A 12,995-nucleotide genomic window follows, 5' to 3' on the forward strand; every position below is an offset into this window, starting at 1 on the left:
AAAACAAACCCAACTAGACTTTGTATAATGATTCTCAGTGTCAGTTTAGAAAACTAAAACCTGCTTCTTTCTTTCTTTCTTTCTTTCTTTCTTTCTTTCTTTCTTTCTTTCTTTCTCCCTCCCTCCCTCCCTCTCTCTCTCTATCTATCTCTCTCTCTCAGAAGACAAGCTATGGGAGTAACAGCACACATTTAAATGCCACTGTTTTTAAGTCTAAATGTGCAGATGTTAAAGTTTTATTTGAGCCCGAGTACAGACCCCAACGTTTTTGGCTGAACATCATAACTTACTTTAAATGTCAAGACCGAACCCTGGAATCTGTGCAGAAAATTGTTAAGTCGTGGGTTGACATAGCAGCCGGCACAGCGATCTCTTCAAGTAGCTCTTTATTATGGTAAGCTGGAATAGAACTGAACTGTGAACAGCTCAGCCGGCCTGTATTTATAGGCAGCCGGCTGTCACATTGTAACCACAACAGCCCAGAGTTCCCGCCTAAAATAACTGCCGCGGACCTGAGTGAAAACTATCTACAGACCTGAGTGAAAACTATATACAGTATCCCCCTGTTGGCCCAGGGTGAAACTACACTACATAACACCCCTCCCCACCGAGATAAGGCGTTAGTTACAATCGTAATGGTTTCCTTATATACAGCACTACGCGTAATGGTTCAATTAGGCACAAAAGCATATCGGTTACATTTCCCATACTTAGACCAACAGTGATACCTGTCCAACAACATAGTCCTTTAAATGAGTTGGGCGCTTGGAAACTCTGCCAGACCGCCGGGGACTGGTAGCCAAGTCCGGAGGGCCACACAGTTCTCGCTGAGGCTGTGGTGCGACCCTAGGTGGCGTTGGAACCAACTCCCCTGGATCCGCTGCTGTGAGTGGAGCCTCCGCAAGTGGAGTGGTCTGAGTCTGTTCTGAGACGGCTTGGTTCGGCTCCACGCTGGCAGTTTGCGAGGGAGGTGTAGGTGGAGCCTCGCCATCTGTACGTGTCTCTTCTGGAGCCGCAAGCGCAGTTGGGGGCACCTCGGTAGTGTCCAAGTCCCCAACCCTGCGCCTAAGTTGGTCTATGTGCCGTCGCCACAAGCGCCCGTCTTCGAGTGCCACCTGGTACGAGCGAGGTCCAGTGACTCCCACTACTGTGGCTGGCACCCAAGGGATGTCCCCCACATAGTTCCGGGCAAAGACCTGGTTTCCTGGGACAAATGACCGTGGTGCGTTGGCACAGCCTGGGGGTTCAGCCACGGCAAAGTCTGGGTGTAGCCGGTCGAGCGGTGACCTGAGGCGGCGGCCCATAAGCAGTTCCGCAGGACTCCTCCCTGTGGCCGCATGAGGGGTGATGTGTTGCGCGAACAAGTATTCGGCGACCCGCTCATGCCAGTCTCCCCGGTCCAGGCGCGCCAGTGCCTCTTTTGTCGAGCGCACCATTCTTTCCGCTTGCCCGTTGCTGGATGGATGAAAGGGTGCCGTTAGGGCATGGCGGATGCCCAGTCCCAAAAGATACCGCTCAAACGTGCCTGATGTGAACTGCGGTCCGTTGTCAGAGACAAGGACATCAGGACACCCATGCGTTGCAAACAGGCCTCGCAGCACCCGGATGACAGCTTCGGTAGTGGTGGAGGGCATCAGGGCGACCTCCAGCCATTTGGAATAGGCGTCCACCACTACCATAAAGGTCCGGCCGTGAAAGGGGCCAGCCAGATCGATGTGCACCCTCGACCAGGGTGTCTTTGGCGTCTCCCACGTGTATCCCTTAGCTGCCGGTGGTGCAGGCCTCGATTCCTGGCACGCTTGACAGGCGGACACCCAGGCAGTGATGGCATCGTCCATGTTAGGCCACCAGACGTAACACCGAGCCAACGCCTTCATTTTGACAATTCCCGGGTGGCCAACGTGCAGAGCCTCCAGGACGCGCTGACGGAGTCCCTGGGGAATCACGACGCGGTCTCCCCACAGCAGACAGCCGCGATGAGCTGAGAGTTCATGTTGTCTGGTTGCGAAGGGCTGGAACTCCGATGCAAAGGGCCCTTGTGGCCACCCCCTCCACACCCAGTTGAGCACCCGGCTGATGGTGCGATCCTGGGCAGATGCGGAGGCCACAGTGGCAGCCGACACAGGCGCTGCCGGAAGATCCTCAATCAGAAGGAGCGATGAAGCTGGAGCCGGGTCTTCCACAAATGCTGGAAGAGGGCAACGGCTGAGGGCGTCGGCATGGCCCATCGATTTCCCCGGGCGGTGGATGAGCCGGTAGTGGTAGGCAGCCAGGAAAACAGTCCATCGCAGCATGCGTGGTGAGAGGACCGGTGGAGTTGGACGATCACCGGCGAGGAGGCCCAGGAGTGGCTTGTGGTCAGTGATGAGGTCAAAAGTCCTGCCATAGAGGTATTCATGAAACCTCTTCACTCCAGCCACAAGTGCCAATGCCTCCTTGTCGAGCTGGCTGTAATTCCGTTCCGTCGGAGATAGTGTCCTGGAAAAGTAGGCGAGCGGTGCTTCTCTTCCATCTGGAAAACGGTGACTAAGGACAGCCCCGATGCCAAAAGGTGAGGCGTCGCAGGCAAGGACCAGCGGCCTGGATTCACTGTACTGTACCAGCACACTGTCCGAAGAAAGGAGAGCCTTGACCGCGTTGAAAGCCGCCGTCTCCCGATGACCCCAGGCCCAAGGCGTCTTAGTGCTAAGGAGTCGGTGAAGAGGCTCAGCCACTGTGGCTTTGTGGGGCAGGAACATGTTATAAAAGTTCAGCAGCCCCAGGAACGCCTGCAACTCCGTTTTGTTCTTTGGAGTGGGGGCCTGCTGGATAGCGCGGATCTTGGATGTGGTTGGATGAAGACCGGAGGCATCGATAAGATAGCCCAGGAACTCTACCTGTGGAACGGCGATCTGGCACTTCTCCCTTTTTACCTTGAGCCCGGCCTCCTGGAACCTGGTCAGCACGGCACGGAGGCGCTCGAACAGCTGCTGGTGTGAGTCTGCAGACACCAAGACGTCATCAAAATATGGTACCACGCCCGGAAGCCCTTGCAGGAGACGCTCCATAAGGCCTTGGAAGATGCCAGGAGCCACACTCACCCCGAACTGCAACCGGCGGCAACGGAATGCCCCCCGGTGGGTGACGATCGTCTGGGCTTCAGCAGTGGCATCATCGACTGGCAGTTGTTGATAGGCTTGGGCAAGGTCCAGCTTAGCGAAGACCTTACCCTCACCCAGGGAATGCAGCAGGTGTTGGACAACAGGAACCGGATAAGCGTGCTGCTGAAGTGCCTTGTTGATCGTGCACTTGTAGTCAGCGCAGATTCTCACCGACCCATCTGGCTTGACAGGCGTGACGATGGGGGTTTCCCACTTTGCGTGGTCAACCGGCTCCAAAACTCCTTGGGCGATCAGTTTGTCCAGTTGTTCGTCCACCTTAGCCTTGAGAGCAAAGGGAACCCGGCGTGGCTTTAGCTTGATGGGGGCGACTTGTGGATCCAGGCTAAAGGAGATGGGCGTACCTGTATATTGGCCCAAGGTGCCGTCAAAAACCTCGGCAAAGTCTTTGACCAGACCCTCAGTCTCTGCGTTAGAGATGCAGTTGATGCCGGTGACTTCCAGGCCGAGGGCATCAAACCAGTCTAGCCCTAGGAGGCTTGGCCGCTGACCTTCGACCACCACCAACCGGAGCAGGCCCGAAAAATCCTTGAAGGCGATCCGGAACCGGCCAACGCCTACCACGGGAACGTCGTTTCCCTGGTAGTCTCTCAGGTGTACGCGGTGAGAGTCGAGTTGCCTTTTGGACACTCTGGGTACCAGTCTTTTGATGGTGCTCCATGACACGATGGACAGGGCAGACCCGGTGTCGATCTCCATGTCACATGGAGCTCCTTCAATGAGCACCGTGACGTTCAGCTTGCGTCTCGTAGGCGAGTCGGTTTGGCCAATCGTGGTTCCAGACGGGCAGCGGCAGTTGGTGAGAGCGAAACAACTTTCCTTGGCAGACTGGAGTGAAGACTTGGACTTGCGAGTCGATGAAGGGGGGGTGTCAGACGGAGCCGATCGGCAGACCTTAGCGATGTGGCCCCTTCTGGAACACCTCCTACAGATGGCGTCTCTGAATCGACACTTGGCACGGGAATGGTTGCCTCCGCAGCCAGCACATTCCGGTTGGCCCTTGGACTTCTGTTGGAACTTCCTGCGCTCCCGCTTTGTCTGGTGCACATCATCGTCTTCACTGGAGGATGCCTCCTCACTGCTGGCCTCTTCATGATGCACCGGAACGGGCTCCCTAGCAAGACGCAGGCTGCTGGACTTGCGGATCTCCTGAGCGGAGCGTTCAGCAGCTTCTGAGGCCACAGCCTCCTCAATGGCTTTCTGTAGCGTGAGGTCTGGCTTGGCTAGGAGACGCCGTTGCAGATGGATGTCCCGGACCCCGCAGACGATTCGATCCATCAGGGCATCGTCTAAGTCTCGGAACTCACAGTGCATTGCAGCCTGTCGCAGGGCGGTGGTGTAGTTGTTGATTGACTCCCCCTCTGCCTGGTTCCTGTGGTAGAACGCATGGCGGGCAGCAATCTTGGACGGCTTTGGTGCGTAGTGGTTGCGGAGCTTCTCTTGGATCGTGTCCCATGGTGATGCCTGGACTGCTTCAGGCGCAACCAACGCTCGGGCCGTCTCAAACACTTCAGGCCCACAGAGGCTGAGGAATAGGCCCCGCTTCCGATCCTGTGATACTGCTGTCAGTTCGTTGGCTTGGAGGTAGCAGTCGAACCGAGCGAGGTAGGAGTCCCATGATTCAGAGGCTGGCGCAAACGGCGGTAGAGGCACAAGTGAAGCCATGATTCCGATGCCGGCGTGAAGGGCGATGGATGGAACACAGTGCTCTAGCCAGAACAGTCAGCTCTGAACTGGTTCTGCCCAGTGATTTCGCTCAGTGATTTCGCTCTGTGATTCAGCTCAGTGATTCAGCTCAGTTCAGAGGCTGGCCGCATCTGGCTGTGCTCTGATGTCCATCCATCCCATCCTCGTCGCCAGTGTTAAGTCGTGGGTTGACATAGCAGCCGGCACAGCGATCTCTTCAAGTAGCTCTTTATTATGGTAAGCTGGAATAGAACTGAACTGTGAACAGCTCAGCCGGCCTGTATTTATAGGCAGCCGGCTGTCACATTGTAACCACAACAGCCCAGAGTTCCCGCCTAAAATAACTGCCGCGGACCTGAGTGAAAACTATCTACAGACCTGAGTGAAAACTATATACAGTATCCCCCTGTTGGCCCAGGGTGAAACTACACTACATAACAAAAATGATGCCTTTGAGTGTATGGTTCATTTTCCGATGGCTCAAAAACCCCTGTACAGACTCTACGCATATGGAGAAAGGAAGTACAGCTTCTTATTCAAAAGGCATGACCTGCAGATAGGGTCGGGCCCTGCCGTGTGACCACAGGTGGGCACATTTTTAGTTTTGAGAGTCCCAGGGGCATCCCTCACAAAATGGCTGCCATGGACGGGGCATGGCATGACACAAAATGGCTGTCATGGGCCCTAGTGCAATTGCTCCGATTGCAGCCAGGTGCAGTTGCAGCCTTGCAAGCTGCACAAACTAAAGAACACAACTTGGAGCAGGAAATAGAGCCAGCCACTTTCTTGGTTCCCTAGATTCCATGGTCTGGAATGAGCTGAATAGCTACAGCCCTGGCTACCATACCAGTATAACCGAATTTAAGCCACTAATGCCCTCAGCCTAAGATGGGGGTGTGCGTGCCGTTGGCATTCCAAATGTTGTTGAACTCCAACTCCAATAGCCACAGCCAGCTTGGCCAGTGTTCAGGAATGATGGGAGGAGACTAATAATCTTTATTAGTTTTCCAAATTTTAAACAAATTAACAGCAAATTAATTCAGATTGAAAAACCGACTTTCCATCTCCCCTCCAAGATGCTTCTTTCCCCACCCTCCTTTGCTGCACACAGTAAAATACTTTTTCCTGATTTCTAATACTTTTCCATCCACTGTGCATGTTCCAATACTTGTTTAGACATTTACCTGACTACAGTGGTACCTCGAGTTATATACACTTCAGGTTACATACGCTTCAGGTTACAGACTCCGCTAACCCAGAAATAGTGCTTCAGGTTAAGAACTTTGCTTCAGGATGAGAACAGAAATCGGGTTCTGGCTGCACGGCAGCAGCAGGAGGCCCCATTAGCTAAAGTGGTGCTTCAGGTTAAGAACAGTTTCAGGTTAAGTATGGACCTCTGGAACGAATTAAGTACTTAACCCAACGTACCACTGTATTTTCCTAATTAATCAAATAGAATTAATCTTCCTTTATCCAGTTCCGTATTGTCTACACTGACTCCATGATTTCAAACTGGTGACATCCTCAAACCTTATTGGGAGATGCCAGGGACTGAACCTGGGAGGTTCTGCATGCAAGGCAGATTCTCTGTCGCTGAGCTACCACCCTTCTCCTCCCTAGCGTCGTCCCAAACTCTTCTCCACGGTTGTCACATCCCAGACAATGTATGACTGCAGGAATAAAGGAGTGCTTGTTCAACATGACAGCTTCCGAGTTTTATCGGCAAGATTCAGATCTTGTCGCTTGTCCCTTTGACACAGAGTGGAAGTGAGGGACTTGAAGGGTTCCGCTCTTCCCTCGCAGCGCCTTTCCGTCTGGCAAACATCACAAACAGGATACTGGGTAGATGTGTGTCGCATCGAGCAAGTCAGGCCTGCGTTTTTATGCCTCTGATCATCCGTCGCTCAGTGGTCTCCCTTCCGTCGCTCCTCTTCCATTTGTTTCATAACAAAAAGAGGGTGGGGAGGGAGAACAGGGGTTGATGGCAATGTAACATTTCCTGCTCAAGCTGTAAAGAGCTTGCTGTAATCCCCTGAACGGATACATATGGAAAAGTCACATTGGGTCAGCAAACCTTGGAAAAATAATAAATTGCCCGAGAGCCACCCTCCTACACAAACTTGTACTTGGCAATGCTTCTCCAAAATATTGCAAACTGCTTACCACTTGGCTTTGCTTGGGGTATGTGTGCTAAGATAGCCAACTCCTGCATGCTGTGGGGGTCTGTCATGGTGGCACCCCGAATGTTCTCGGGAATATAATAAACCCATCCAATTACATGCCAGGTTGGGCCAAAGAGACCAAGCAGGTAGAGCAGCAGCAGTTCAAAGCTATATGCAAGCATTTAGCGGAAAGCAACAAAGCCACTACTGAAGAGCATTTACCACATTTTGACCACCTACTCTGCTAGATTGAGCTCTGCAGAAGTCCAATTGGCCAGTCCTTGTGTCACTCATGGAGCCACCGCCATCTTCCCATAGCAGGGCCGTGCCCAACACTGATTGGGTGGCTTTTCCATCAGTCATGAAGCCACTTCCCTTGCATTTCTAACACAGCTTAAGACTGGAGCCAACTAACTGGAGGTTGGGGTCTCCCTTACTGGTGGTCTCCAAGTGGAGGCTAGACAGACATCTGTTGAAGATTCTCTAGCTTGAAATTTCCTGTATTAAGCAAGAGGTTTGGCAACTGGTACTTTCTCATTACTAACAATCTGCTTCTCAAAAGACTCCAGCATCTGTATTTTTCTCTGTCCCACAGGCATATCTTCATGCTGTGGCCTGCAAGTATCTGCCTGATGCTAACTGCCAGAGCCTGGTATCCCAAGCCTAATTAAAAGAAAAACACTCCAATGTTTTCAAAATCTTGAAGGAAGAAACAGGGCGAACACAGGAGTGCATGGCTGAGCACTCACAGTCTTTAAAAAAAATTGTTTTGGCAATCTCCAAAATTAAAGATGGCTAGCATGGAAACCCCCGAAGCTATCCATCTGAAATTAGGCAGGGTTAATCCAGGACATGGGTGGCACTGTGAGTTAAACCACAGAGCCTAGGGCTTGCCGATCAGAAGGTCGGCAGTTCGAATCCCCGCAACGGGATGAGCTCCCGTTGCTCGGTCCCTGCTCCTGCCAACCTAGCAGTTCGAAAGCACATCAAAGTGCAAGTAAATAAATAGGTACCGCTCCGGTGGGAAGGTAAACAGCATTTCTGTGGGTTGCTCTGGTTCGCCAGAAGCGGCTTAGTCATGCTGGCCACATGACCTGGAAGCTGTATGCCAGCTCCCTCGGCCAGTAAAGCGAGATGAGCGCTGCAACCCCAGTGTCGTCCGTGACTGGACCTAATGGTCAGGGGTCCCTTTACCTTTACCTTAATCCTTTCTATAGGACTACTATGTCACAAGATGCAGTGCACCATGTGAAAAAACAAAAAAGTTAAATACACTGTACTGTATGTTAGAGGAAGGGAGAAGCAAAACTCACAGCAGAAAACCCAGACTTGTTCCTGTTTCCAGATATGTCTATATACCGGCTTATTTTCAGGCACTCAAGGCTTCGGTATAAGGAAATTTATTGTGGACATGGCCCTAGCCCCGTAAAGCTATATTGAATTTTTATGACCAGAGCTTTGCTGTCTGGTATTTATCTTGGGAGGGAAACTATCAGCAAAGAATTCTGAATCATAGGACTAAATGCAAGAGCAAGATCTTTTGCGGGTAACTGTAGTTTGTACTAATGGCAACAAGCCGGCTCAAACTTTTGTATTTGCTTAAACGTAATTTTAAAAAGCAACAACAGCACCCAACCCTATATACACACACACAAGCCAGTTCCCAATATTGTATCATAGACTCCCAAAAGTCCTTCACACTTCAGAGTGACCAAGAAACAGAAACCAGCACAGGGACTATATTGGAAGTTTAATTCTCGTACCCCTTTCCGCTCTTACATTCAGGCCCAATGCTTTATCATGAGGGATTTGCATGTTGAACAGACAACCATGTATCCTTTTTTATTCTGAGGTAAAGGTAAAGGGACCCCTGACCATTAGGTCCAGTCGTGACCGACTCTGGGGTTGCGACGCTCATCTCGCTTTATTGGCCGAGGGAGCCGGCGTACAGCTCCACATCATGTGGCCAGCATGACTAAGCCGCTTCTGGCGAACCAGAGCAGCGCACAGAACGCCGTTTACCTTCCCGCGGGAGCGGTACCTATTGATCTACTTGCACTTTGACGTGCTTTCGAACTGCTAGGTTGGCAGGAGCAGGGACTGAGCAACGGGAGCTCACCCCGTTGCGGGGATTCGAACCGCCGACCTTCTGTTCAGCAAGTCCTAGGCTCTGTGGTTTAACCCACAGCGCCACCTGCGTCCCTATTCTGAGGCATACCCTCTTTTTTTAAAAAGAGTCTCAGGCTTCAATCCTATCATCACTGGAAGGCACCCTAAGGAACATCTCCCCCTCATTGAGGATGAGAAAAGACGCCCACCCTTGGAGAGGGGATTAGAGGCCAGATGAGAGTCCCCTTCACTAACTTTCCACAGCCAGTTTCTGTCCAGCAGAAGACCTCCCACAATGAAGAGAGCCAGGAGCCATTCCAGGCGCATTCCAGAAGTGGCTACAGATCCTGTTCCTCTAACATGCCCCTAGCATGGGGGACAGACAGAACCATGCCCCCAGAAGCTGGCATAGTTTCTTTCTCCCAGTGTTAGACCTACACATTTTGCCATATGGGGCAAAAGTCTGCACTGCCTCCCTCTCTCCTGCAGCTTTATGTCCCCCACTACGCCAAGATAAGAACACCTGCACAGTGGTGGCACCAACAGCACAGCAGGGAGAGGAACATAAATATATGCTTACCTTTATTGGTCAGGTGGCATGGCAGGGCCTCTCTCCCCAACATGATCCAGCGAGGGGCTCCTGGACAGGGGTTTTCCACAAGCCTGGCACATTCCTAAATGTGGATTGAGGGCTGCCTGCTGGTTGGCCAATGGGAAGTGGATTGAGGGCTGCCTGCTGGTTGGCCAATGGGAAGTGGATTGAGGGCTGCCTGCTGGTTGGCCAATGGGAAGTGGATTGAGGGCTGCCTACTGATTGGCCAATGGGAAGTGGATTGTGGGCTGCCTGCTGATTGGCCAGTGGCGGGCAAGCCTCTCTGCTGGCTCCTCCCCTGGGGCGGATCAGACTAGGCACACAGGCCCCACTCTGGTCTCCCTCAGGGGTATTTAAGCATCTACCTCCTCACCTGGCTGTGACATGCAAGGTACTTTCCCCCTTCGAATCCCATGAAGGCTTCCTTCTCTCAGCAAGCAACGGCAGGGAGGACATGTGTACACACCTATGAACGTATACAGACGCCACCAACACATATTGGGCATGACAAAGAACCCTACAGAATGCTGGAGTTGCTCTGCCGCCAAACTACAGCCGTCTTGGGACAAGATGTATGAGGAAAGGCACTTCATCCATCTTTAGCCCTCTCTTCCTAGGAATACACCTAAGAAACTTGATGTGTGAATTGCCCCTGCAAGTCTTTCTGGCAGGGAGCTGACCTCCTCACTGAAAGTCATTCGAGTCAAAGGCTCCCTCAGGTTCTTTTTTTGGAAGCTCAAGTAACCAAAGTCTTCCACTGCTTTCCATAAGTTCACACTATGCAATCTGTCACATCTCACCGCTGTGGAATGTTTCCTGATAGCCATATTTAAATGTATTTTTCTTTAATCTAATCTCATTACTCTTACTAGCATTCACCGGGAACACCCCAATTAAGCTTTTCTTGTATCCTTAGGCATGCCTTGCTAAGAAATGAAAGCTTAAACTGACAAAGGCAGAAAATGTGCTTTGTTGTGCAAAGCGGGCCTCCTGTAACATAAATCTTGCCAGACATCTTTTTATATTATGTCTTGTTATCTTTCATATTTAGAAGTGCAAACTATGTAAAGTGTATGATTACATCTCTGTATCTGGAAAACCGCCATGGAGAACTACCAGACCACATGATCCGTCATGAGTATTGGAGGGAAAGGGTCGATTCAACTTCATATTTAAAAGCAAACTTACTTAATTTACTCCTCCTGAAATAAGATGTGAATTGAAACTGCCCCCCCCCCCAAAAAAATCCCCTGAATTTGGCATTCCAGTTCTCCAGCCAAGTAATGTGTACAAAAAGGTTAAACATGCATTAGAAATACAAATATTGGTGAGAATAATGTACAAAAATGCATTACACTGAGGAAGTTGTTTGCAATAAATATATCTGTTAGGCAAAAAAAAAAAGCATTAAAATGTATATATTGGGGAAAATGTGTGCTGGAATGCTGGTGCATTTTCATGAAGACTTCTTTTTAAAAAAAGAAAGATGCAAAATTATGCAGAAATGTGGAGAAGTAAATTTATGGTTGGAAAAATGAGAAACTGGGAGAAACCAAAATTGACAGATTTTCCCATCCCTATCCAGGAGTTATATGGAGGTGGGTGAAACTGAGCTTACACCCTCCTTGGTTAGCCTACAATGCCCACTGGCTACAGTAAGTGGGCCATTTGCTTTGGGGGTAAGGGGAATCTTCTATTGGTGCCATGATTCAATTAATGAAATACTTCGGAGATATATATATAATTTTTAAGAGGCATTTCCTGCATCAGAGAAGATGCTTCTTTAAAGGAGATGTCAGTTGCAGCATGTTTCTTCTAGAATGGCAACTAGTTAAATCTGCAGATTTAATGCTTTATTTAAATCTAAGATTTATTTAATAAGTTGACAGCCCTCAATGAAGGACATGTGCCTTTGTATGCTCAGATACGTAGCACACATGTTTGCACAGACATGTACACACATCCCCTAATACTGGAGATTATGAGATACAGTAACATCTGGCAAGACCCTGAATTTCAGCACCTCTGAGAACAATAGTTAAGCAATATTTGGCACATGGTCCTCAATGACGGCAATGCTCTCCAAGCCTCAGGGAGCAATGCGAAGCACAGTAACTGGAAATCATTAAGCATCTTCATCTGTCCTCCAGGTCCCATGGTGTCACACATGCAGAAGGCTTTGAACCCTTTCAGATTAACCACAAACCCCCAAGTTTGAAAATGCCAATCATAACACATTTGCATATTCACCACCACCATCACCCCCAACCCAGAAGCTTCCAGGAACTGCCAATGTGAAAATGGCAACTGGCCACCATTCATTTTATTGGTCAGATCCAAACCTCCCATTTCCTGCTGATACATGTCCACTGCTTTGCCTAACAGAAAGAGCTGGCTCTGGAAGCCGTTGTGGGTAATAAGCTACTCAATAAAAAAAAACCTGTTATATCACATAAGAAAAAATGTGCATTTGGGTGCAAACCGGTGTTCTTTTAAAAAGCAAACCATGGATGATGAAGCAGATTTATCATTTTTTTTAAAAGACGTGGATTTTATGCAACATATTCATTTCCTTTGATGTGTCGAGTGGACACACCACATGAAAACGCCAAACTGCTCCTCTTCTAATCCACAGCTCTAATTTGAACATGCTGGTATTCCTGCTACAGAACTTGTCTGCTTGCAAAAATGAAGGGTTGCTTGAACTGGGCTGTGGTACATCAGCACAGCTCAGACACGTACAGTGGTACCTTGGTTCCCAAACAGCTTAGCTGACAAACAAATCGGCTCCCAAACGCCGCAAACCCAGAAGTAAGTGTTTCAGTTTGCGAACGTTTTTCGGAAGCTGAACGTCTGTTTCGGCTGTCAGCATTGTTTCTGGGGTCAATCAGCCAATCGGAAGCTGCACCTTTGTTTTTGAAGGTTTTGGAAGTTGAACATTTTGGAAATTGAACGGACTTCCAGAACGGATTGAGTTCGAGAACCAAGGTACCACTGTACTGCTTTATTTGTTGTTGTTGTTCTTTTTCAGTCCATAAGGGCTCCACCTCCACTCTGCCGGAGGGAGGTCCTAGACATGGCTGTCAACAAGAAAGAACATAATGGGTATGATGGCAGGTGGAGTGTATGCAAGCCTGGGGATCAAGGAGCACATAGCAGTTCCCACTAGAAATCCCTCCATGGAACAACCAAGTGAAAAGCAATTATGCTATGTAATTAAGGGAATGTGGCCGAGAGGCATGTAGGCATGCCGAACACAGAGGTGCCATGCTTTCCACACCGGTGCTT

Source organism: Podarcis muralis, chromosome 3 (genome assembly GCF_964188315.1).
Source record: "Podarcis muralis chromosome 3, rPodMur119.hap1.1, whole genome shotgun sequence".
Lineage (NCBI taxonomy): Eukaryota > Metazoa > Chordata > Lepidosauria > Squamata > Lacertidae > Podarcis > Podarcis muralis.